The sequence below is a fragment of the Alligator mississippiensis genome, chromosome 2 (assembly GCF_030867095.1).
Source record: "Alligator mississippiensis isolate rAllMis1 chromosome 2, rAllMis1, whole genome shotgun sequence".
Classification (NCBI taxonomy): Eukaryota; Metazoa; Chordata; order Crocodylia; family Alligatoridae; genus Alligator; species Alligator mississippiensis.
In genome coordinates this window covers 1,271,791-1,297,283 of record NC_081825.1, presented here as the reverse complement: position 1 = coordinate 1,297,283, position 25,493 = coordinate 1,271,791, and the positions used below count along the sequence as shown (strand labels likewise).

General features: G+C 53.1%; 1 non-coding gene and 1 pseudogene across 1 annotated transcript; one reads left to right on the top strand and one right to left on the bottom strand.

Annotated features, from left to right (window-relative positions):
• Window positions 1-1,235: 1,235 nt before the first annotated feature.
• LOC132248893 (cytosolic iron-sulfur assembly component 2B-like) lies at window positions 1,236-25,196 on the top strand (annotated as a pseudogene).
• Window positions 23,717-23,787, bottom strand: TRNAG-GCC (transfer RNA glycine (anticodon GCC)). The gene has a single exon. It is a non-coding gene; the product is annotated as a tRNA-Gly (tRNA).
• Window positions 25,197-25,493: the final 297 nt, after the last annotated feature.

The window sequence follows — 25,493 nt, the reverse complement described above, 5'->3', positions numbered from 1 at the left end:
TGAAGCTGGAGCCAGTGCGTGGTCCTCCACACGTCACGGGACCGTGCCCCCCGGACTGATGCCAGACACGGTGGCAGCAGCGGGAGCCTGCGCGGACTCCTGCAAACGCTGCCCCGGCTTTGGCGCATGGACCGGGGCCGCGTGTCTTGTGCCGGGGCCGGTGGGGACAGACCTGCCGGCGGCAGAGCAGACAGCGGGGACCTGGCGGGAGCGGGGGTGCAGCTGCAGGTCGGACTGACGGTCACGTTGGCTCCCTGGGGCGGGAGACAGGGATGTGAGCCCCGGGCCCTGGGTCCCGGTCACGGCGGTGAAGACCGTGCCTCGACCCCCACCTGCCTGCGCCCACCGCCAAGCCTTTGAGAAACGCTTGTCTCAGTGTGCAACGCAAGGCAGTGCCCTGCCCCGGAGTGGGGGGGAGGGGAAGCCCTTCAGTGTGGGCACTGTGGCTTAGCTGGTTAAAGCACCTGTCCTGTAAACAGGGGGTCCTGGGTTTGAATCCCAGCAATTCCTGCTTTTTCACCACAGTGCAGAGTGGTGACTGGGCCTGCCTGGGCTGGTCCTGCCTGGAGCTGGGGCTGAACTAGACGACCGTGTGAGGGCCCTTCCAGCCTGACTTCCAATAGCCCTTTGATCCTGAGCCCCCGGGCAGTCTCACAGTCCCCAGTAACCAGCACATGCAGACGAGGGACACAGCACCAGGAGGAGATGACGATCTAGTCTGGTCTCCATCCCAGCAGGACCAGGGAAGGTCACCTCGGCTGCCTGCACGGAGGCCAGGGCTACATGGAAGGGACATCGAGACACTGCCCTGCCCTGGGGTGGAAAACATCCATCCGCAGCACCTAGCACCGGCCGCATTGCACAAGTCCAGACCCCACATCCCTTCCCCTGGCGACACAGCCTGAGCTGAGCATTGCCTGCTGCTGCCCCAGCACCCTGACCCTGTGAGGCGATAACACCTCCACCTGACTCGTGTCACAGACAGTGAGTGTGGATAACACTTAATGTTGGTGCTGCCAGGGGCCTGCAACTGGGTGTGGTGTGGGGCTTGTTTTCTCTGTCTCACTTGGTGGAAGCACTTTTTACTTGGTGGTCAGAAGCCTTTGGTTTCACTTGGTCAGAGGATATGCAGTGGTCACTTCTCGTTTGCAGTGCTCAGTCCCTACATTTATGTGCACGAAGGATACTCTCACCGAGCAGTTGGGAGGAGATGGCGGCTGGGTTCTCCGTGCACGATGAAACCAGCAGCAGAAGAGCCTGTGTATGAGACCATGATCATGTCAGACGCTCCTCGCCAGTCTGGCGACAAGGGTAAGACTCCTGTTCTCTTCATGGCTTCTTCTTCCAAAAGGCTTCTTGCTTGTGAGCAGCAGTGTCTCGGGGACAGGGCACTGCACCGCTGTGCAACGCAGACGAGCCATGCGGCACCCAGGCAGTGCACAGTCAGTCCCTTGCCTAGTCTCCCATGGGATGGTGGGGAGCACAAATCAGATTAAGAGCAAAAAGGCTCCCTCAGACTGGGGCTGGGGGGGGCTTACTGTGCCCGACACCTTTAGCCTTTTGCTGCCGGTTGCAAATCATGCTAAAAACCAAATGTTGCAGGCTGCAGATGGTGCTAGGACAGGAAAGGGAGGCGTCCAGCACCGAGTACTGCCATTCATCCTGGCAGACCCGGTCCCAGGAGTGCCACGGTCCCTCCCCCTGTGCGTTTCCAGCGGGGCCTTGGGAGGGGGCATAAAGGGCGAGCCTTGTGCTCACTGTTTCCCGTGGGTTAGCTGTAGGCTTGTGTCTGCCCAGTGCCTGGGCACTTCACCCTCCCTGCCAAACCACCAAACAGGAAACAGTTTTGCTTCTGAGAATGATCTCTCTGGTGCTAGGCACCGTCTGGGGAAGAGATTCATAGATTATAGAGTCGGAAGGGACCACAATGAATCATCATGTTCAACCCCCTGCCCCTGGCAGGAAAGAGGACCGAGGTCAGATGACCCCAGCCAGGTGACTATCTAGCCTCCTCTTCATAGATTTCATAGACATTCAGGCTGGAAGGGAGCTCGGAAGATCATGGAGTCCAGCCCCCTGCCCAAAGGGCAGGAAGTCAGCTGGGGTCATAGGATCCCAGCAAGATAAGCATCCAGTTTCATCTTGAAGGTGTTCAATTGAAGGTGCTTGAACGACCTCCGGTGGCAGGCTGTTCCAGACCTTGGGGGCTCAGACAGTAAAGAAATTCTTCCTTATGTCCAGCCTGAAACGGTCTTGTAGTAGTTTATGACCATTCGACCTCGTCATCCCTTGGGGCGCTCTGGTGAACAAACGTTCCCCCAGATACTGGTGGTCACCCCAATAAACTTATCAGTGGCCATCAGATCACCCCTGAGCCTGCGCTTTTCCAGGCTAAAGAGCCCCAGGGCTCTCAGCCTGTCATGGTAGGGTCTGCTTCCCTGACCCCTGATCATGCGCGTGGCTCTTCTCTGGACTCTCTCAAGCTTCTCCACATCCTTTTTGAATTGTGGAGCCCAAAACTGGACGCAGTACTCCAGCTGCGGCCTCACTAAGGCCGAGTACAGGGGGAGAATGACGTCCCGGGATTTGCTTGAGAAGCATCTATGGATGCAAGCCAGCGTTTTGGTCGCTTTACTAGCCACAGCATCGCACTGCAGGCTCATGTTCATCTTGTGGTCAATGATGACCCCCAAGTCTCTTTCTTCCATAGTGCTAACCAACATAGCACTGCCGAGCCTATAAGGATGCTGCGGGTTTTTTTTCCCAAGGTGGCGAACCTTGCATTTATCGGCGTTGAACACCATCAGATTCTCGTCCGCCCACTTGCTGAGCCTGTCCAGGTCAGCCTGGATCACCCGCCTGTCTTCTGGTGTGGATGCTTTGCCCCAAAGTTTGGTGTCATCGGCGAACTTGGCCAGTCCGCTTCTGACTCCAGTGTCCAAATCATTAATGAAGATGTTGAACAGTATGGGTCCAAGGACAGAGCCTTGGGGGACCCCACTGGTCACCGGACACCACAATGAGTGACTTCCATCAATTACTACCCTCTGGGTCCAACCCCGGAGCCAATTTTCCAGCCAGTGGATCGTGGGGGACCCAAGGCGACAATTGGCCAGTTTCTCCAAGAGACGATCATGGGACACCAGATCGAAGGCTTTTTTGAAGTCAAGATATATGACATCAATCTCATCTCCCTTGTGCAGGTGATAGGTCACCTGGTCATAGAAGGAAATGAGATTGGTCAAGCAAGACCTACCCGCAACAAACCCGTGCTGGCTATCCCTTAAGATGTTGGCGTCAGCCAGTCCATTAAGGATGGCCTCCTTAATAAACTTTTCTAAGATCTTCCCCGGGATAGAAGTCAGGCTGATGGGCCTATAGTTAGCCGGATCCACTTTCCTCCCTTTCTTGAAGATAGGCACCACGTTGGCCTTCTTCCAGTCTTCGGGCACTACACCAGAACGCCAAGCGTTTTCAAAGATCCGCGCTAGAGGCTGGGCTATGATGTTCGCCAGCTCCTCGAGTACCCTGGGGTGAAGATTGGCAGGGCAGGCTGACTTGAAGGTATCCAGCTTCTCAAGATGTTCCTTCACGAAGTCAGCATTAATGGAGGGCAGGGGATCACCCTCACCCGGACTTCCCGGCCCTGTAGCAGGCACAGGCGTTCCATGGGGCTGATGAAAGACCGACGCAAAGTACCTATTTAATAGGTTGGCTTTTTCCTGGGCGCCAGTTGTCAGTTGCCCCATCTGGTTCAGCAGGGGTCCAACGTTGCCCTTGCTTTTCCTCCGGCTCCCCACATATCTGAAAAATGACTTTTTATTGTCCTTGATGCTCAAAGCTAGCTGGAGTTCAGTTGCAGCCTTGGCTTTCCTGGTCAGCTCCCTACAGGACCGGACCAGTGCACAATAATCCTCCTTGGAGGTGACTCCCATCCTCCATCCTTTGTAGGCCTTTCTTTTTAGCCTCAGGAGGTCTGCTAGGTCCCTGGAGAGCCAGGGGGGCTGCTGTGCCCTCTTGCTGCCTTTCCTCCGAGATGGAATAGACTTAGTTTGTGCATTGAGGATCGCTCCCTTGAGGAGCAACCACTCTTCTTGAACTCCCCTCTCCCTGTGGTCACAGTCCCTTAGGGCCTCACTGACAAGCCTCCTGAGCTTGTCAAAGTCGGCTTTCCTGAAGTCAAGGACTTCCGTGTTGCTGACTGACTTGCCAGCTTTTCGGCGGATGGTGAAGGTGATCAGCTCGTGGTCGCTGTCACCCAGCTTCCCATCGATCACTAGGTCGCCGACTAGGTCCTCCCCAGGAGCCAGTACCAGGTCGAGCAGCGCTTTGCCTCTCTTTGGCCCATAGACTTCGTGAGTGAGGTAGAGGTCATCCACGCATGAGAGGAAGCTCTGCGACCGCTCAGATGTTGCTGAGCGATCCTCCCACGAGATGTCGGGGTCATGGAAGTCACCCATGACAACCATGGTCCTGGAGCATGCTGCCTCAGCCAGTTCCTGGGCAAACTCCTGGTCAAGCTCAGGACTTTGGGTGGGAGGTCTGTAATAGACTCCCCCCATTGTGTCCCCCGTGCCGTGTTCCCCACGGATTTTAACCCAGAGGGTCTCCAGCTGTCCACCCTGGTCGCCAATATCGGCTTGCAGGGACGTGTAGCTTTCCTTGACATAGAGAGCTACACCCCGCCCCTTCTCTCTACACGATCCCTCCTGTACAGGGCATAGCCATATATCCCCGTGGTCCAGTCATGGGTGGAGTCCCACCAGGTCTCCGTTATCCCTATGACATCGTAATTGTTTGCACTGAGCAGGAGGATGAGCTCCTCCTGCTTATTCCCCAGGCTCCTGGCATTAGTGTAGAGAAGACCTCCAAGCTAGGTGAAAGCACCACCTCTCTTGGAAGCCCATTCCAGATCCTGGCCACCCTTACTATGAAAAATTTCTTCCTAATATCTAACCTAAATCCACCCTCAACTAGTTTACACCCATTATTCCTAGCCACTCCCTGGGGCGCCTTATTAAACAGCGCTTCCCCTATTTCCCATTGACCTCCCCTAATAAATTTATAGACGGCCACAAGATCTCCCCTCAGCTGTCTCTTGTGAAGGCTGAAGAGATTCAGCTCTATCAACCTCTCCCCATAGGGTCTATCACAAAGGCCAGTGATCATGCGAGTGGCCTCCTCTGGACCCTCTCCAGATTCCCCACATCCCTCTTGAAGTACAATGCCCAAAACTGGACACAGTACTCCAACTGCGGCCTGACCAGTGCCACATAGAGGGGGAGCATCACCTCCTTTGATCTATAAGTCATGCACCTGCTAATGCATGACAAGGTGTGATTGGCCTTGTTGTTGGCCTCGTTACACTGCCGACTCACGTTCCTCTTGGAGTCAGTTATGACTCCAAGATCCCTCTCTGCCTCCGAGCTGCTGAGAAGGACACTCCCCAACCTGTAGGTGTGCTGGGGGTTTCTCCTTCCCAGGTGGAGTACCTTACATTTATCTTTATTAAATGGCATCCTATTTCTCTCTGCCCATTGACACAACCTGTCCAGCTCAGCCTAAATCTGCTCCCTGCCCTCTGGTGTACTAACTTTTCCCCATGACTTGGTATCATCTGTGAACTTGGAGAGGGTGCTCTCCACACCCTCGTCCAAACCGCTGAGGAAGATATTGAATAATATCGGTCCAAGGACTGAACCCTGTGGGACCCCACTGCCAACCTCCCTCCAGGCCGAGAAGGAACCATCCACCACCACTCTCTGAGTGCGATTCCTAACCCAGTTGGCCACCCACCTGACCATGTAAGCATCCACTCCACAGTCTGCCAGCTTCCCAATGAGGATAGGGTGCGGAACTGTGTCAAAGGCCTTCCTAAAGTCCAGGAAGATGACATCAGCTTCAGCTCCCACGTCCAGGTAGTGCGTGACCTGGCCATAGAAGGCTACAAGGTTTGTCAGGCAGGATCTACCTGTGACAAACCCATGCTGGTTTCCCCTCAGCATCGTTTCCCCTGCCGGGCCTGCCCAAATGTGTTCTTTGAGTATTTTCTCTAGCATTTTCCCAGGAATAGAGGTAAGACTGACTGGTCTAAAGTTACCCAGCTCATCCCTTTTCCCTTTCTTGAAAATGGGCACCACACTGGCCCTTCTCCAGTCCTCAGAGACCTGGCCAGAGCACCACGAGTGCTCAAACAGCTGTGCCAGCAGCTCAGCTATGACATCGGCCAATTCTTTCAGCAGCCGTGGATGGAGGTCATCCGGGCCTGCTGACTTGTACCCATCCAGCTCCTCCAGGAGCTCCTTAACTATTTCAGAACTAACCATAGGCGGACTGGTGCCACGTGGACATCCGTCAATGATCGAGGTGGGGAAATTGACTTGGTTGGTACTTAGAAATACTGAAGTCAGGAACTCATTGAAGAGCTCTGCTTTTTTCCCCACGTCAACCACCAACTGTCCTGATTTGTCCTGCAGGGGCCCTATGTTGCTCTGAGCTTTCCTTTTGCCCACTATATACCTGAAGAAGGACTTTTTATTGTCCTTGACTGTTGAAGCCAGCCTGAGCTCAAGCCCCACCTTGGCCTGTCTAACTGATTCCCTGCAATAGCACGCCAGGGAGAGAGATTCCTCCTTGGTGGCTGCTCCCTGCTTCCATTACGTATACATCTCTTTCTTTGCCCTTAGACTCTCCTGGAGTTCCCTGTTCAGCCAAGGGGGCTTTTCTGACCCCTTACCTCCCTTCCTACATAATGGGATTTCTTTATGTCCAACCTAAAATGGTCTTGGAGGATTTTGTGACCATTTGACCTTGTCATCCCCTGGGGCATTCTGGTGAACAGCCGTTCCCACACATCCTGATGAGCACCCCTGATAAACTTATAGGTGGCTACCAGATCACCCCGAGCCTGCGCTTTGTCAGGCTGAAGAGCCTCATGGCTCTCGGCCTTTATTCATAAGGTCTATGCTCTTGACCTCTGATCATGCGTGTGGCTCTCCTCTGGACTCTCTCAAGCTTCTCCACATCCTTCTTGAATTGTGAAGCCCAGAACTGAATGCAGTACTCCAGCTGTGGCCTCACCAAGGCTAAGTATGGTGGGAGGATGACATTCTGGAATTGATTTGGGAAGCATCTATGGATGCAATCCAGATATTGGTTTGCTTTACCAGCTGCAACATAGCATTGGTGGCTCATGTTCATCTCTTGGTCAAACATGACCCCCAAGTCTCTTTTGGTCATGGTGCTAGTGAGCATTGCACTGCCAAGCCTATAAGTGTGCTGCAGGATTTTTCCCCACCGCCCAAGTTGGAGCACCTTGCATTTGTCAGTATTGAATGTCATCAGGTTTGTATCTGCCCACTCTTTAAGGCTATCTAAGTCAGCCTGAATTATCAGCATATCCTCAGGTGTGGACGCTCTACCCCAAAGTTTAGTGTCTTTGGCAAAGTTGCCCAGTCCACTTCTGATACCAGTTATCCACATTATTGACAAATATGTTAAAGAGAACAGGTCCAAGGACGGAGCCTTGGGGGACCCCACTGGTCACAGAGCACCATAATGATTCACTTCCATTGACTACCACTCTCTGGGTCCGGCATTGGAGCCAATTCCCCAGCCATCGGACTGTTATGCCTTGGGGTTGCCTTGGTTTGGCTGACTAAGGGAGACCACTATTTGCACTTCAAACTGCAGGAAACACCCCAAGTTCTTGTAGTGGGTCAAGTACCCCCAAGGACTACTAGGCCTGTGTTTCCCATAGGGCACAGGTCCAAGAACAGTCCAGACTCTGGGTGGTGGTGGCATTACCCCCAGGCTTGCGGGCATGCTCCAGGAAAGGGGTCGGCCGGACATGAGGCACTCCAAGGGAGGCACTCAGAGCCTGGAAGGTGGTCTGGCTCAGTGAGGTGGGTGGCTTAATGCAGGAGAACCCCCTACTGGCCTGTCACAGCCTTTTCCAGGGTTTTACTACCCTCCTAGGGAGAAAATACTTGCTAATATTTACCCTAAACTTCTCTTGCTGCAACTTGTGACCATTGCTCCTTGTTCTGGCATCTGCCACCACTGAGAACAGTCCAGCTCCATCCAATCTTGAACCCTCCTGCAGGTAATTGAAGGCTGCTATAATATCCCCCCTCAGACTTCTCTTCTCTAGACTAAATAAGCCCAGTTCCCTCAGCCTAGCCTCATAAGTCATGTTCCCCAGCCCCACAACCACTTTTGTTGCCCTCTGATGGACTATCCAATTTGTCCACATCCTTTCTGTACAGGGGGGCTTACATCTGGACACAGGACTCCAGATGTGGCCTCCAGTGTGCAAATATAGGGAAAGAATCACTTCCCTCCATCTGCTGGCAACACTCCTACCAATGCAGCCCAGGATGCCCTTAGCCTTCTTTGCAACAAAGGCACACTGCTGGCTTCAATTCAGTTTCTTGCCCCCTGTCCCTTTCAGGTCCTTTTCTGCAGGGTGGGTTATTAACCTCGTGGAGTAGCTCTGACAGGACATTTATGGAGCCAAATGGCTTTGACACAAGGAGGGAAGCCTCAATATTCCCAATGGTAAGATTACAACATGCTGCAGTCCACCAGCATGAGACTACTTCCCTGGATGCAAACCCTTTCTGTATTGCTGGCAGAATTATGGACAAACCCGGATAGGGATGCACTGGTGCTGGGCCACTTTGGAGGAGTGGAGAAACACTTCCTGCACTCTGAGCATGGATGTAGTTTCTCCTCTGTGTGGATGATCTGGTGCTGGACAGGTGGGAGGATTGGGTGAAGCTCTTCCCACACTCGGGGCACCAGTATGGTTTCTCCCCGGTATGGATGAGGTGGTGTTTGATTAGGTCAGAGTGCTGAGTGAAACTCTTTGGACACACCAGGCCCTGATGTGGCTTCTCCCCTGTGTGGATACACTGGTGCTGAGACAGACTAAAGTACGGAGTGAAGCTCTTCCCACACTCTGAGCACTGGTGTGGCTTCTCTCATGTGCATGCACCAGTGCCTCACCAGGTTGGAGAGCTGCCTGAATCTCTTCCCACTGGGTGAAGTGGTGCTGCACACACTCATGCTGGGACAGGTCTTACAAGCAGATGAAGTTCTTCCTGCACTCAGTGCAGTGGTGTGTCTTCCTCTCTAGGGGGATGCACTGGTCCTGAAACTGGGGGGTGGGGGGGGGCGGGGGGTGGAAATGGGTGAATTTCTTGCCGTTCTTGACACAGCTGTGCCTGATGCTTCCCCCACTGCACATGTAGGTGCTTGACCAGGTCTGTGGGGCATGCAAAGCTCTTCCCACATTTGGTGAAGCAGTGGGGTAGCTCTCCAGAATGGATCTGGCAGTGAACAACCAGGGCAGAGGCAGGTGAAGCTCTTCCCACACTTGGTCTATACATGGGACTTCTCCCCAGTCTACCTTATCTTGTGCACAGACAGGAGTGATGGGTACGTAAAGGATTTCCTGACCTTCAGGTAGGGGTGAGCTCTGCCCCTGTGCTTGGAAGTGAGCTCTGGCTAACCTCTGAGGCCCTCCCCACTGCCTTTGCTTGGATGCAGTGCATCTTTCCAGTGGGTCTTAAGGTCTCTCAGCTCCACAAATTCTTCCCTGCCCAGGGTTCTTTCTGGGTTCTGGCCCTTCTCCACCCTCATACCCAAGGAAGATGGTACCTGGTTCATTGCTAGACTCTCCTTCTGTGTTTGAGGCCTCCCCTGACTCTCGTGGCATGGCTCCTTCTCAGGTCTCAGGGAGTCCATCTCACCCAAACTCCTTGGGGAAGTCTGTGTTAGCTCCAGGTCTGCAGACCCTTCCGCAGGAGGCTGCTCCTCAGCTCTGCTCAGTGGCCAGGCACCTCCTGCATGGGGAACAGAAACTCCAGATTAGTCCCTACCCTGCTGGCAAAGGGCAAACACTGCTATTCCTTCTGTTGGGATGGGCCTCAGAGCAGGCCTGGACCTTGGCATTGTGTTCCTTCAAGAAAACAAGGTCTTCCTGCCAAAACCTGAAGTGCTGGGGGTGAGGGTGGGGAAGTCCCTGTGCTGGGCTACTGTTCCCAACTCAGTGCAGATCAGACCCAGACTCTCAGAGTTTTGGCCCCAGCTGTCCATACCATCACCTCAGGCCCTGCTGAGACAAGCACATGTGGGACACGTGCATTAGGGCAGTGTCTGAATAGCTTCATGCTCTAGTGGGATGAGGGGAGGACGTAGAGCTGTTGCACTTTTCTGAGACAAAGAGGGCTGTGCTTCCTGCCTGCTTCCAGGGAAAGCTCTTGTGCAGGGCGTGCACCCAGGCAGCTTTTATCTGCTGACCAATCCCAGATGGCATCCATGTCACAGGACTCTTCAAGGGGTCTAAAGCCTCAGCATGAACCAAAACCAGGACTCTGTGCTGAGTCTCAGGATTCATGACTGAGACAGGGGGCCTGCTTGGGACCATTCTCAGAGTGTCCTGCCCACCTCTTTCTGGGCCAACCACCCACATTCTCACTCACCATGCCTTGTTGTTATAATTAATTAGTTGATGTTAATAAGTGGGAGGCTGCCCATTTCCTGCCCCGATGCAAGGGGGTGCTATCTGCTGCTACTTTCCTCACCTACACCACAGCCCAAGCCTCACACATGGCATCACAATGTTCCTTTAATCACCAGCACCCACACCGGGCCCCAGAATCCTCCAGTTGAACCCCATCTGGACTCTCCCCTTTCAGGCGGCCTCTTCTGCCATCCTACAAAGCAGCATAGCTCCCCAAGCTAGTTCCCCTTTGAATGTGGTCCCCTCACTGAGATCTTCAGCTCATCTAGTCCTGGCCTACCTCCAGGCGGGTCGGGACCCCAGGGCCTCAGCTCTTGGGCATCCCTCACGTTGGGCCCCTGGCCCTTTGACCCTTCCGGTCCTGACCCCAGCATGGACCAGTCAGGGGAAACTCAGACAGGCCTGAATCTATGGCCCTTTTCTCATTCTCTGAGAGCCCACTCTCTGGGCCCTCCAAACAAAGGGGTCACCTACCTGGTCATGGGGGCTAGGGGTTAAGGTGCTCCGACCCACCTTTCACTGGGGTGGTCACTGGCCTGGCATTTCCTGGGGGCTCCTGCACCACTGAGAGCCCCACCAGGCCACCCATTCCAGGCAGCATGCAGTTTTAAGTAATTCCCAGAACCAGGAGCCTCCAAACCACCCCCTACGGCTCCTCCCTTACCTCCAGATGATATCAGTAGCCCTCCAGACAGGCAATGCTATTACCCTGGCCTCTCACAGCAAAACTGCCATGTTTATATGGGCAGCCCCAGATCCAAAGATGGCTGTCCTAATCAGGCACCTGGCAGCTGCCAGCTCCAGGCCCTTAAAGTGGCAGCACATCCAGTGCCCTGCCACAATGACACTCAGAGCCCCAGAGAGAAAACAGGAAGGGGGCATTTCTGGTGGAAAGCATGGGGGACTCACTTCCCCCCACAACCTGAAATCTTGTGAATCCCACCCATGCCATGGAGTCATTTAATGCAGCTTCAGACCATGATGAAACTCTTCCTTGATTGCATGTCAACCTGACCAGAAGCAGCAAGGGACAGCCTCAGCATCTTTTTTGACCAACAGGAATGGCTATGCAGAACCTCTGTATACCATGCTGATTTCAATGGAGGACTACAAAACCCATCATACCCTGGGAGAGGGTGGCTACCTTGGGCCATGGGATGAACTCTTACATTGCTGAGTGAAGATGGAATGTTAAGATTGTGGCAGCCCATGGAAACTAGGTCTGGGCCAAAAATCAAGACAAACCTGATTGTCCTCTAACTTGTGTGATTAGACGAAGGGAACAGTTTCTTCTTTCCATATTGTTCAATTTCAGAGAATGGGAACAACACCTTCCTGGATATATTACATCAGAAGTGGGCAAAATATGGTCAGCAGGCCACATCAGGCCCATGGAGGGGCTTTGTCCAGCAGATACCAGTGCGTGCATCCCTGACCCCATGCCAGCTCCAGGCTCACCTGTCCAGGCTGAGCAGTAGCAGTGCAAGAGAAAACCTGCTGCTCAGCACGGGGCAAAAGTGGCCCCTTCCTAACACCGGCGCTTCCAGGTATAGCAGGTCTACCCTCAGTCTCCACCGTGTCACCGCTGCGTCCAAGCTGCCCAGTGGGGCAGAGGTGGCAGCACAAAGCAGACACAGGGCAGCCCCGCATGGGCTCTGGGAGGATGCCCCAGGAAGTGCTGGCAGTGGGAGGGGTTGCTTGTACTCCACCCTGAGCAGCAGTTTCTCTCCCGTGCTGCTGCTGCTGAGCATGGCCCCAGCAATGGCTCTGGGCCCGCCCCTCCAGGCTGAGCAGCAGCAGCTGTGCCAGGAAGAAACTGGTGCTCTTTGCAGGGTAAAATTGGCTCCAGCCCCTCACCACCACTGGGCAGCAAATGGTACATCCTGTGTGGCAGTGGTCAACATGCAGAGCAGCCGCAGGGAAGCCCAGAGGTGGTGGTGACTGAATCATAGGGGAGCCTGGAACAGTGTGGGCAGCCACACAAAAAATTGCCCGGTAGTGGCAAGGGGGAGGAGACACTCCCCCCCCCCACCCCACCCCGCTGCAACAAGCAACAGTTTCTGCCTGGCTGCTACTGCTCAGCCTGGAGGGGTGAGCCCACAGCTGGCACATGGTGTGCGGGGTCAGGGCTGCAAGTGCTGGTCCCTTCTGCTACTGTGGGGCTGGGGGCAGTGGTGGTGGCAGCCAGAAGGAGCTGCCCTAGCCGTGATGCATGCCCAGGGGCAGTTGAATGTGCTACGGCTGGGAGGAGCGGGAGCTGGCTACACTGGGTTTGTACGCTGTTGGCAGTGGTGGAGGAGGTGCAGTGGGGCATGTGGGATCTGGGATGTTGCAGGGCAGGGGCTGACTGGCTCAGTTGGGCTCATGAAGGGGCTTCCATGCACACCTGACATATCCTCAAACCTTCCCCCACAAACCCCATAACCATACCATTCTCCACAAATCCCACACCTACCCACACTCCCTTACTGCTGCTGCTCAGCCTCAAGGGGCGAGCCCAGACCTGGCACATGGTGCATGGAGTTAGGGCTGCAAGTGGTGGTCCCCGCTATTATCATGGAGCTGGGGGCAGTGGCAGCGGCAGCAAGAAGGATCTGTCCTAGCCACACTGCACATCCACAGTTGGTTAAATACCCCAAGTCCGGGAGGAGCAGGCGTGGGCCATGATGGGACTGTGCGCTATAGGCTGTGGCAGGGAACGAGCCACAGGTATACAGGCTCTGGGCTGTTGCAGGGCAGGGGTGGAGACAGGGGCTGCTATGCACACCCCACATACCCGAATTGATCTGCCCCACCATACCCCTTCCCTCCCCCCTGCCCTTCCACCACAACAGACTTATCACCTGCACACCACTTTCCAGGCTGCCGTGCTGTGCTCCTCACTGTGGCTGCACGCACACACGGGCACCGGTCGGCCAGCTTATTATCCACATTCAATTTCCGATATTCTCAATTTCCCGTATATCAGTGCTGTTCCGATATTGGACCGATGTATCGGTGCACCTCTAATACTCCTCCAGATCCCACCACAATATACAGGAGTAAGACTTCATTTCAGGCTATTATGCAATCATTTCTATACATACAGCATAAATTCACACAAATCAGGACAAAAATATTTTTTTTAATAAAATTAAAATATATTACTACAGATGTTTGATTTTCAGCATATAATGTGTTTTTCTTTCCTGGTTCCAAGATGGTAAATCCCCTTCCCAAAAGGAGTACTTCTGGGGGCAAGGGGAAGGTGGTTAGGAGGTTAGGATGGGATGTCCAGTCCCAAGATGGGAACTTAGGCATGGGTGCACCCTGACAACCCTTGACAGCTCACCAAAACTTCTTAAGCAACCCTTCAGCTAAAATAATTGCCTGCCCCTGCATTACAGCATAATATACTGTGTCTGAGGTCAGCACCCTGGAAGGGCAGCATAGGGCAGGCCTGCAGTTTCCAGGTCTCGCTGGGACTCAGGCCATGAGGTTTTACTGAGAGCAGAGCCGGGTCAAGGGGGGAACACCCATAACTCACCTGGCAACAGGTCCTCCCCTCTTGAGATTTCCCTATGGTCCTCATTATCACAGACCCAGAGCTGCACCTGTCCTTGCTGGATGCTGCAGATTAAGTCAGGTGTGGGACCTCAATATCCTGTGTGGGCAGTGGTTAAAGAGCATTTGTGACTGGGTACTGGATGCAGAATCCAACTGGGATTTGGGGACTGGATCCAGTGAAATCAAAGTCTCTACTAGGGCCTTGATGGACAAAGAAGGATGGGCATTTAAGAAGAGAAGGCACTGCAGGGAGAAGCCTTCAAGAGATAACAGTCCTTGTCACCCAGGAGATGAGTGGTCACAGGAAGGAAGCAAGACCCAAAGCTTTACCCAGGGAAACGAGGGCTTGGTGATTCTTCAGTATCTGCTCCTGGTAAAGCACCTTGTCTTCATCGTCCGGCAGCTCCCACTCCTCCCATGTGAAATACACAGCCACGTCCTCAAACACCTCCCAGAGCTGCAGGCACAAGCGTTGCACCATCAGTGTCTCCTGGGCCAGCTGTTCCCAGCCCCCACAGCCCTGCCTGCAATCACTGGGTACTACCACAAATTGCAATCTTAGCCATGACAGGTAAGGGGACACAACTCCCCAGTCTTCAGAAGACATGTGATGTGGATGCAGCTGTGGACACAGGAGTTCAGGTGCCGGCTTTAGCCCAGCTCACCCTGCTCTTTTTGCTCGGTCCTTTTTGGCAGCCTGGGCAGCACTTCTAGAGGCAGGGAGCCCCGGCTCCATGCACTGTGACCCGGCCTGCCCATGCCAGCACCCCTGGTATCTGCACTCAGGAGGGAGCTCCTGCTAATGCAGCTTGGGGAGTCTGCAGAGTCCATCATGCTCTTCAGGTCTCTCTTGTCATGGAAACACATGCAGCATACTTTTGGGTCAGGTCAGCAGAAGCTTTTATTCGAAAGAAACTACAGCTGTAGGGGGGATTCCAAAGTGACATGGATTTCCCAAGCACTTGGAAGGGGTTCCCCCCAAGAGCAAAATCAGGAGGCTTATATACTTCTTAACAGTCTCTTACAACTCACGTGATCATATAGTGAAATTAGCTAGAAAAGCAGCTATAACATTACTTCATTACTTCTTTGCTGTAATCAGGATGGGAACTGATGGGGGAGGCGAGGTTAGTTCACAAACCTCCTTCTTGCGCCTGGAAATCAGAGTTGTACATACTTTTTGCTATCTTCAAGGCCGTGGTGAGTTACAAAGAACAAACACTTTCCCTTATCTGTTCTGTACAGAGTCAGCAATTCTCCACAAAGCAGTTATGTCATCTTATAACTCAAATGATCAAAATTTAAGGCATTTATTTTTTCTGATTCCACACTGTACCCCAAATTCTTTAAAGCACTTCTGGCTCCTCCTGCACTGTACTCCCCACCACAAGTGAACCAGGTGCCCTGCTCACCTCCGAGCTCTCCTCCTGATTTGGAGGCCTGCCCTGCCCCTTCTGCACTTGGCCTGGCTCAGGGGTCAGGGAGCTCCTCTCCTCCAGGCTCCCTGCGCACGTCCTCTGCAGCTCCAGGATCACTGGCCCCTCCTTCAGAGCCTGTTGCTCAGCTCTCTGCAGGGTCCCAGCACCTGTGGGTGGGGAAGGGAGGGCCTATGTGAGCCCTGGTGCTGCTGGCATGGGGAAAACCCTGCTAGTCTCCTGAACTGGCCTGGGACTGAGGAGACGGAAGCTTCAGTGTGTGGAAGAGAGGGGAGAAGGAAGATGCAGAACCCCAAGCTCTTGCTAACACACCTCCACAGGCATGAGGCTGGAGATGAGCCCCAGTAACTCTGTCCCAGCGTGGGGAGGTGATCACAGCACCACGGCAGAGCCTGCAGGGACATCGCTCCCTGGGAAAGCAGCTCGAGCGATGCTGGGGCCATATCAGATCCACATGCTAAGGGCAAGGTAGGGGAAACGCAAGGTCGATCTTCTCCTGGGCTGTGAAATGATTGCAGGGGCACCAGGAGAACAAGAACCGCTGATCTGTGGAGCACTGACCCCACCAACGTGTTGTGGAAGGGAGATTTCTGCACCGAGGGAAGGTGCTCATGCTGCTGGAGATTGGAGACCCACCGCCCCCTCCCTGCCCCGGGGACCGAGCCTCGTCTGGGCCACCAGCCTGAGCAGCTTTCATCTCCTGACAGATCTCAGGTCTCCTGCATTTCAGGGGAGTCTGCAGCAGCACACAGGCCTGGGTTAGCTGTACCTTCATCAGTCAGGGGCTGCTGGGGAATCTAATTTCCCCGTCACCTGCAGCAACCCCTTCTTGGGCACAGAGGCCTCATGGGGACATGAAGAAAGGGCAGTGAACATTGACTGCTGGGATGTGAAGTTATTGTGGCAGCACGACAAGCCCCAAGCAAGGTAAAGCCTCTCTGTGCAGGGGCTGCACCCGTACAGGGAGAAAGATCCGGGTCTCAGCACTGAAGCTGCCCACCCTGTTACCTGTCAGATCTGTGTTCCTGAGGGAGCCCTGGCACCCAGCTTGCTGGATTTATAAAGTAACTTTTCTCCCCTCTCCCCTCCCACCTCATCTAACCAAAACTAAGCAGAAGGAAAGTTTAATAGGCATCTTCAGACGTACATTCCCTGGTCCCACTATGGGAGGCCTTTTTAAACTTGATTGACTAAAACTCGGTTGCTGGGTTGGGGAATGCTGAGGCAAGAGACTGAGTCAGAGGAGGTAAGGGTGACACTTGAACAATGGTTCAGGGTCCATCACAGCGTCCAGCCAAGGGGCCCCTGACCACAAATGCTGTCATACTTTTCCTGGCATGACTGGTGGAAGTCCTCCCCACAATGTTTATGAACACTTCAAGTAATCAATCCCTTTAAGTCTGTTCAAAGACAACAGCAAGATCTGAAAGTCATGCTGAGCTGAGGCTTGTTCACAAGAGGTAAAATACACAACACCGATGCTGACTTCACAGTGCAAGCATAGCTAGGCCACCTGAGAAGTCCATCCAGTATATCTTCTATATTCATAATAATTTCAAGCTGGCTCCTAGGTGTCTGGTTACTCCTTAAAACTTTATGTATTTTGTGGTTGTGAATCAGTTTCTTGAGATACTCCAAACCAGATAACTCCCTGTCACTGAAAAAGGCAATTCATTTAAATTGAAAATGTTTATACAACAGGATTTTCCCTGTCAATTATGGCTTGGGGCCTTCTTGATTTACACAAAGGAATGCTTTGAAGAGGCTGGACTAAGGGTATAAGAAAGCTGTAAAGCAGAAAACAGTGTGCTTCAGGACAGAGAAATCTCTCTGAAACCATCTTTCTCTTGGCTGTTTAACCTTCAAGGATTGTGCTGGGAACTTTGCCTGTCAACAAAACACCCGAGTGCCTTGGAAGGGGGAGATCCCCACCCAGAGAGTCGTGGTGGATGGGTCGGTCTCGACCTGGAAGGGTGTGGGCAGTGGGGTCCCGCAGGGCTCGGTCTTTGGACCGATACTCTTTAATGTCTTCATCAGTGACTTGGACGAGGGAGTCAAATGTACTCTGTCCAAGTTTGCAAATGACACAAAGCTATGGGGAGAAGTGGACACGCCGGAGGGCAGGGAACAGCTGCAGGCAGACCTGGACAGGTTGGACAAGCGGGCAGAAAACAACAGGATGCAGTTCAACAAGGAGAAATGCAAAGTGCTGCACCTAGGGAGGAAAAATGTCCGGCATACCTACAGCCTAGGGAATGACCTGCTGGGTGGCACGGAGGTGGAAAGGGATCTGGGAGTCCTAGTGGATTCCAAGATGAACATGAGTCGGCAGTGTGACGAAGCCATCAGAAAAGCCAATGGCACTTTATCGTGCATCAGCAGATGCATGACGAATAGGTCCAAGGAGGTGATACTTCCTCTCTATAGGGCACTGGTCAGACTGCAGTTGGAGTACTGCGTGCAATTCTGGGCACCACACTTCAAGAAGGATGCGGATAACCTGGGGAGGGTCCAGAGAAGGGCAACTCGTATGGTCAAGGGCCTGCAGACCAAGCCCTACGAGGAGAGACTAGAGAAACTGGACCTTTTCAGCCTCCGCAAGAGAAGGTTGAGAGGCAACCTTGTGGCTGCCTTTGAGTTCATCACGGGGGCACAGAAGGGAATTGGTGAGTATTTATTCACCAAGGCGCCCCCGGGGGTTACAAGAAACAATGGCCACAAGCTAGCAGAGAGCAGATTTAGACTGGACATTAGGAAGAACTTCTTCACAGTTCGAGTGGCCAAGGTCTGGAACGAGCTCCTAAGGGAGGTGGTGCTCTCCCCTACCCTGGGGGTCTTCAAGAGGAGGTTGGATGAGTATCTAGCTGGGGTCATCTAGACCCAGCACTCTTTCCTGCTTATGCAGGGGGTTGGACTCGATGATCTATTGAGGTCCCTTCCGACCCTAACATCTATGAATCTATGAATCTATGAATCCCAGCTCTCACTCTCTCTTTTTCTTTTTCTCTCTAGGCATAGCTTTCTGAACCTGAATTTTATTAGTTAAGCTTGAGCTAGGTTTCCCCAAATACACAATTAAATCTGGGTAACATTGTAATTGTTTTGTTTGTTTTTGTCATGGCACGGGGTCCTGCAGGATGGCCGTGATCTCTCCAAGGCCCCCTTCCAGTGCCAAGTTGGCCCAAAGGGCACCCTCACTTCTTGCCCGCCATGTCATGATGGAGAATAAATATATCAGAGGCTGCCTTACGTCCTCTTGGACACGGTTTGCTCTAATACCTGACCCCATGGACTCCCAGACCTCTTGTGGGTCTTGCTCTGTAATGGGTGCTTCAGGGGCACCCTAGCCTTATGGGCTATGCATGGCTCCAACCACCCCTTTACCACGCCCCAAGCCTCACAGATGGAATTGACGTTGTTCAGTCAGGGCCTTGTTATAATTTGGCCCCCTTTTCCTCTCTGCGCCCTCTCTGGCATTCGCCAATGCTTCCCCCTCTCTTGGGGTTCCTCACTGCCCCCTCTCTTGGGGCTTCTCCAAGACTACCCCCTCTCTGGGGCTTCTCACAATAATGTTGCCCCCCACCCTGGGGCTTCTCACAATGCTGCCCCCCTCTCTGGGGCTGGGGTCAGTGCACCCCAAATGCCATGCCCTCACTGGCGCTGGGGTCCTCACGTTGCAGTGGGTCCCCTATGAGGCCTCCTCCAACCCCTAATAGCCTCACTCAAACCGCCGGTATTTAAGCAGCAACAAAACCCAATCCCTGGGCTGTAACACAAATTAAAATCGCCCTGCTAAAACATCATTCAAGGCTACCAGGGAATACTCCATCCCTCAGCAGTGTCAGATGCTGCTCCTGCAGTCAAGCGTCCCCTCTCTTCCCTGAGAGAGCTCCTGCCCCCTTGGCTGCTGGCAGGGAACTCCCTGCCTGACTTCAGCCCTGAGGTTTATATGTGCGAGGCCCTGTCCCCTTCATTCAGCTCACCGCTGGCAGGTGTGGGTCATTAACTATTCTAGTTGCCCTGGTGACAAACAGCTGGGCTCCTTACTCACTGCTAGGGCTCTTTCCCTAGCAGTTTCCCCATTTTATAGGAGCAGAGCACCAAAGTGCTCTGCGACAGTTTTCTAGGGCTGTACGAGACTTTGGACAGAGCTTCGGATCCAGAGAAGCTTCGGATACTTCGGGGTCTGAGGCAGCACATTCAAGTCAAAGTGAAGGCCTCGTTAGGTTTCCCAGTGCTGCAGGGATGGTGGCATCACTATCTGGCCCCCTCTTGTCCTCTCTGGGCCTCCCTTCCTTTGATACATGCTCCCTCCGGTGCTAGGGCTCTCCTAGGCCCTATCTCACTCTGTGCCCTCTTCTCCGGGGCCTTATCTACAATGCTGCCCCCTCTCTGGGGCCTCCATGTCCGCACTGGGACTTCTCAATAATGACGCCCCCTCTCCAGGGCTCACCAGGCCCAAACTGGGGTTTCTCAGTAAGGCTGCCCCCTTTCCTGGGGCTCACCGTGCCCACACTGGGGATTCTCAGTAAGGCTGCCCCCTTTCCTGGGGCTCACCGCACCCACACTGGGGCTTCTCAGTAAGGCTGCCCCCTTTCCTGGGGCTCACCGTGCCCACACTGGGGATTCTCAGTAAGGCTGCCCCCTTTCCTGGGGCTCACTGCACCCACACTGGGGCTTCTCAGTAAGGCTGCCCCCTTCTCTTGGGGCTCACCATGCCCCCACTGGGGCTCCTCCGTAAGGTTGTCCCCTCTCTGGGGCCTTCTCAATGATGCTGCCCCCTGCTGTGGGGCCAGGGTCTATGCACCCCGAATGCTGTGCCCTCACTGGTGCTGGGGTCCTCACACTCCACTGTGAGACCCCTATGAGGCCTCCTCCAACCCCTAATAGCCTCACCCAGACTGTGTCTGTTGCCCCCAAGCATTACCTTCCATGCTGGGCCCCCACAGATGTGCTCCTGGATAATTTTCTCAAAGTTCTTCCCCAGGACTCAGGTAAGACTAACCAGCTTATAGTTACCCAGGTCCTCCTTTCTCCCCTTCTTGTAAATGGGAGCCACATTGGCCCTTTTCCTGTCCTCTTGAACCTGGCCAGAGCACCACGAGCACTCATACAGCCATGCCAGGGGCCCTGCTATGACCCTCGTACTGGGATAGTCTCCCTCTGTGCCCGAAGGATAACTTTCTTCAGGAACGACCACCCTTCCTGGACTCCCATCTCACCAATACTCCTGTCCTGCAGTGCACCGTTGACTGCATTCCTGAGCATGCTGGAGTTAGCCTTCCTAAAATCAAGCAGTTTCACCCTATGAGTTATCTTACCCATCCCATGCCGGATGGTGAATTCGACTGATTGGTGGTCACCGTCCCCAAGGTGACCACAAGTCTGCAGCTCCCCTTCCAGGTCCTCCCTCATAGCCAACACCAAGTCCAGTAAGGCATTCCCTGAGCAGGACCATATCCCTCCTGCATTAGGTGACGGTCCTGCACGCAGGTTAAGGACCTACATGAACGGTTGGATTTGGCTGTCTGCTCCTCCCAGCAGATGTCCGGGTAGTTCAGGTCCCCCATGACAACCACATCCTGGACTGTATGTCCTCCAATACCTGCCTCAAGACTTCCAAGTCAAGCTTTTCCTTCTGGTGTGGTGGTCTGTAGCAGACCCCCCACCAGGTCCCTTTCCCTTTGACTTCCATGTATCCTAACCCACAATGCCTCAACTTTCTCCTCTTCTGATCTCATTTGGATTAGGGTAGATGTATAATGCTCCTTAACATAGAGAGCAACCCCACTCCCCCTTTCCTCCCTTCTCTGTCCCTTCTGTACAACCTGTAGCCCTCAATGTGCACCGCCCAGTCATGGGTAGGGTCCCACCAGGTTTCCATTGGCCCCACTAAATCAAAGTTACTGTCTGCAAGCAGAAGTGTGAGTTTTTCCTGCTTGTTCCCCATGCCCCTAGCATTAGTATAGAGGCACCTGAGGCCTCCAAATGGTGACTTTGGTGCCCCTTCTGCCCACATTCCCCCATCCCTGGACTGATGCCCAAAGGGCCCCTTGGTACTTACCTGGGGTGTACTGCTGTGTGTCTCACAATTTGTAGGTTCTAGACTCTCTCCATCTCCTGCCTCCCCATCCCCTGTTGAACTTAGTTTAAAGCCCAGCGTAGGAGATTGGAAGGGACCTCAGCACATTTCATAGATTTCATAGACATTAGGGCTGGAAGGGATCTTGGGAGATCATTGAGTCTGACCCCCTGCCCCAGGCAGGAAAGAGAGCCGGGGTCAGACAACCCCAGCCTGGTGCTTGTCCTGTCTCCTCTTAAAGACCCCCAGAATGGAGGAGAGACCACCTCTCTTGGAGCCCATTCCAGATTCTGGCAAACCTCACCGAGAAGAAGCTCTTTCTGACGACTAACCTGAATCTGCTTCCCAGCAGTTTGTGGCTGTTATTTCCAGTTACTCCAAGGGGTGCCCTGCTAAACAGAGCATCTCCTATCCCGTGCTGCCTCCCCACCCCACTCCCCACTATAAATTTGTAGGCATCCACAAGATCACTTCTCAGCATTATCCCTTCTCTTGTGCAGGCTGAAGACATCCAGGTCCCTTAGTCTCTCCTCATAGGGCTTGTCCTGTAAGCCGCTAACCATACGAGTGGCCTCTGGACACTCTCAAGGTTGTCCACATCACTCCTGAAGAGTGGTGCCCAGAACTGGACTCAGTACTCCAACCGTGGCCTGACCAGTGCCGCATAGAGGGGGAACATCAGCTCCCAGGACCTGTTTGGATGGGAAGAGCTCTATTGTGGCTCCACTTGATTTTGAACTGAAATGTAGGATTTAATGTCCAGCATGCTTTGAACTTCCCTCTCGTTTTCTCCCCTTCTCTTCCTGCTGAATGCATTTCTCCATGGACAGCTCACCTTTTTCTGCAGACTGAAATAGAATTAAGGTATTAAATATATGGGGTTTCTTTTTCTTGCACTATCCATTTTCCCTGCGGGGCAAGGCATTGGGCAAAGGCTGCTCCTTTGTTCATCTTTGTATTTGCAGCATGCTCTCCATGCTGTGGAAATAATCTAGAGCAGTAAGTCTGAGCCGGGGTGATTGAGCACTCTGGGGTGCTGTGACCTGTTTGTTTATGCTGCCACACAATATTAGCCCTGCTACTTGTCTGTATATTTGCATATGAATCATAAGATAAATGCCGAAGGTTAAAAAAGGAATTGGTAATGTAAAAAATATGGTGACTTATTCTGCCACCTTTGTTTTGGAAAATCTGCTTTATTAATTGATTGATTGATTTACTAGCCAAGTCCCCATAAAGAATGACAGGAGGATGGTGGTGACGGAGCACCACTACCCACTGCCCTGCACTGCCACCGCTCCGTGTCTGGCCATGCATAACCCCCTTACACACACACACACACACACACAGACTTGCCCCTTACAGGCTCCCACTCCCGCACTCTCGATCACACAGAGGCAGCCCCCCCACCCTCCTGTGTAACCCTACAGATGCCAGGTGCATCATGTTTCTGCGGGCGGGGGCAGGGGGAGAAGAGGTGGGCTGGTACTGGGAGTGATAGCTCAGCTGCAGGGGGGGCTGGCTAACATGAATTTTTAGAGGCTCTCACCCCCAAAGCCATCCCAGTGCCACCAGCCCTAGCCCCAACTGCTCCCCCTCAGCAGGTGGCGCACGGCTCTCCCAGCCTGGCCCCAGCCTTGCCCCCCCTGCCCCCAGCCCCATGGGGTGGATACTTACAGCTCCCGGGGAAGCAAATGTAAAAGCTGCAGTTTTAAACTTGGTGCAAAAAATGGGCAGGAGATTAAAACTGTGGCTTTCCCTTCCCTGCTGGAGAGGATCTTGGGTCCTGAATTGGAAAGAGCCCCTGAGGTCCTGCCCAGCCCCTTCACTAATCTTCTTATTGTGTTGTGGGGAGCACTGCCATAGTGACCCCTGCTCCCTGCCGACTGCTGTCGGGGGCACAGTGGGTCCCTCGTCTCTACCTCCTCCCCTGAGCAGTGGTGCAAATTGTGCCTGCACCCACACTCTCAGCAATGCATGCACAGTTGGCTCAGAGCGTTACAGACAGACAGATGCAACAGAATTTTTTACCCCCTTGAGATACAAGAAAGTTAAAGTCAAGCATCTTCCTCAAAAACTACCTGAGGCCCCTAAGGTAAGCAAAATACTCACTTGAACCACATCTGCACTGGCTGGGAATTGAACCCAGGTCCCCTGCATGGCAAGCAGGAATTCTGCCATTGAACCACCAGTGCTGGATTTGACCAGCTTCTTGTGGTGGCCTTGGAAAAGAAAAGATAATAGTGACTCTTCCCTACACCCCAGGTCACTCCAAGAAGAAACAAGCCAAAGATTTTGGGTGCTTTTCAATCTCATGGTCGAAAGCTGATCGCTAAGCACTGCTCAGAACTGAAAGAAACGGCCTGCCCTGGAAAAGAGAGGGGAAATGTACTTGGGCTACCTTTGGTGTGGTTGTGTTTTGTCTTTGCTTCGACAAGGACCCCAAATCCCTGTTTGAGCTCCTTCTTTCCACGTGATTCCATCCTTTCCTGGGCTGGGTGCTGAAGGGGTCCTGCAGTGATTGAAAGCACCTGGGAATGTAGGCGCCCAGGAGAGGCAGGATGGACATAGCAGATGTCTGCATGGGTGGTGTCTGTGCCACAGGATGGGCATTTGGCTGTTCCTTTTCCTTTTTCTGTGTTGATTCTTGAAGGAATATTTTCCTCGCCCAAGGGCAAGAGAAGGGAGATTTTTTTTTTAATTTAAATTTTTCCGTGTTCCAAGACAAATCAGCCAAATCAGTTTCAAATCTGCAGGTCAGTCAAGAACCATAATTGGCCCTACTAGCTGCTATGGCAGAAAGCCACCTTTTTTTTCTCAGAATTGCCCAGAATGTGACAGACTACTGCAGACCTTTTGAGACATGCCAGCAGATGGGCAAAAGTGGGGACAAGAGAGAGGCTCCCCTACAGCCCCTCCCTATCATTGATCAACCCTTCCAAAGAGTGGGGATAGACATTGCAGGCCCTCTGAGGCATAAGACTCATAGAGGGAAGAAATACATCCTGACTCTAGTGGATTTCGCAACTTGGTACCTGGAGGCAATTGCTTTGAACTCCACTGAGGCACCTGTAGTTGCTGATGCTAGCAGCCCGTGACAACGTGGGAGGAGGACGATGACCTGCCCGATGCCATCGATGACTGCAAGATCTTCGATCTCATCTGCTCCATCAACGACCCAGAGCACCCACTCATGCTGGAGGAGCTCAACGTGGTGGAGCAGGTGAGGGTGAAGGTGAATGATGCTGAAAGCACAGTTGCAGTGGAGTTTACTCCCACAGTTCCTCACTGTAGTATGGCAACATTAATTGGCTTGTCAATAAAAGTAAAGTTGATCAGATCGCTACCTGAAAGGTTTAAGGTTGATGTTCACATAACGCCAGGAACACACATCTCTGAGCATGCAGTAAACAAACAGCTTGCTGACAAAGAGCGAGTAGCTGCTGCTTTGAAGAATTCTCATTTGTAAGGAAGTGGTGAACCAGTGTTTAGCTGCTCGATCTTAACTGCCTGATAAGAAGCTCTGCTTTTCTGATATGGTGGGCTAACTTTGTAAAGAAACATTGCTGCTAGTATTTAGTTGGATATGTATCTATAAGCAAAATAAAGCCCTAACCAAGACTTTCTTCCAGCTGGGTTTTCCCTCCTAGATCCTGACTGACAGGAGTGTGAACTTCCTGGCGGAGGTGATGAAGTACCCGTGGGAGTGCTGTGGGGTGAAATACCTCAAGACCACAGCCTACCACCCTCAGACAAATGGGCTCATAAAAAGGTTCAATGGGACCTTGAAAGGTACACTAAAGACCTATGTGGATTCTAACCCCAATGACTGGGATGAGAAACTGCTGCATTTGCTCTTTGCCTCCCAGGAGGTGCCCCAGGAGTCCACTGGGTTCTCGCC